The 887-nt window shown below is 46.7% G+C and overlaps 2 non-coding genes across 2 annotated transcripts; both read left to right on the forward strand.

Moving 5' to 3' along the window:
* Positions 1–86: 86 nt before the first annotated feature.
* Positions 87–205, forward strand: LOC124890072. Its single transcript, XR_007048929.1, has one exon. It is a non-coding gene; the product is annotated as a 5S ribosomal RNA (ribosomal RNA).
* A 171-nt stretch (positions 206–376) lies between these two features.
* LOC124890071 lies at positions 377–495 on the forward strand. The gene has a single exon (XR_007048928.1). It is a non-coding gene; the product is annotated as a 5S ribosomal RNA (ribosomal RNA).
* Positions 496–887: the final 392 nt, after the last annotated feature.

An 887-nucleotide genomic window follows, 5' to 3' on the forward strand; every position in this document is an offset into this window, starting at 1 on the left:
GGAAACGAGAAAGGGGGCGAGGCGCGGGAGCGCGCGTGCAGGGTGTGACGGGCGCCGGAGGAGAAAGAGGCTTAGCTGGAAATGATGGATGCGATCATACCAGCGCTAACGCACCGGATCCCATCAGAACTCCGAATTTAAACGTGCTTGGACGAGAGTAGTACTAGGATTGGTGACCCCCTAGGAAGTCCTCGTGTTCCATCCCTTTTTTTTCCTTTAAAATTCGGTTTAATTTTGCCGGTTCGATCGGCGAATCTTTTTGTTTTTCCTGTTGGCGGAAACGAGAAAGGGGGTGAGGCGCGGGGGCGCGCGTGCGGGGTGTGACGGACGGCGCAAGAGAAAGAGGCTTAATAGAATTTGGAGTGCTGAGAATGACGGGTGCGATCATATGAGCACTAACGCACCGGATCCCATTAGAACTCCGAAGCTAAGCGTGCTCGGGCGAGAGTAGTACTAGGATGGGTGACACCTTGGGAAGTTCACGTGTTGCATCCCTTGCTTGGACAAGAGTAGTACTAGGATTGGTGACCCCCTAGGAAGTCCTCGTGTTCCATCCCTTTTTTTTTCCTTTAAAATTTGGTTTAATTTTGCCGGTTCGATTGACGAATCTTTTTGGTTTTCTCTTGGCGGAAACGAGAAACCGGGCGAGGCGCGGGGACGTGTGTACGTGGTGTGACGGGCGGCGCTAATTATTTTAATTTTAAAGTAAAATTTCAGGTAGTGTATGGCCCATTTTCTTCAAGAGAAATAATTGCATATAATTCGAAAATCAAAGAAATGGAAAACGAGTTTTCACATTTAAAGTTAAAGTATGAAGAATATTTACATCAATTAGAGATAATTGTAAATTTGGCTGAGTATTAAAATATACAGGACTATAGGCAAGA

Source organism: Capsicum annuum, unplaced genomic scaffold, assembly GCF_002878395.1.
Source record: "Capsicum annuum cultivar UCD-10X-F1 unplaced genomic scaffold, UCD10Xv1.1 ctg11473, whole genome shotgun sequence".
NCBI classification, from domain to species: domain Eukaryota; kingdom Viridiplantae; phylum Streptophyta; class Magnoliopsida; order Solanales; family Solanaceae; genus Capsicum; species Capsicum annuum.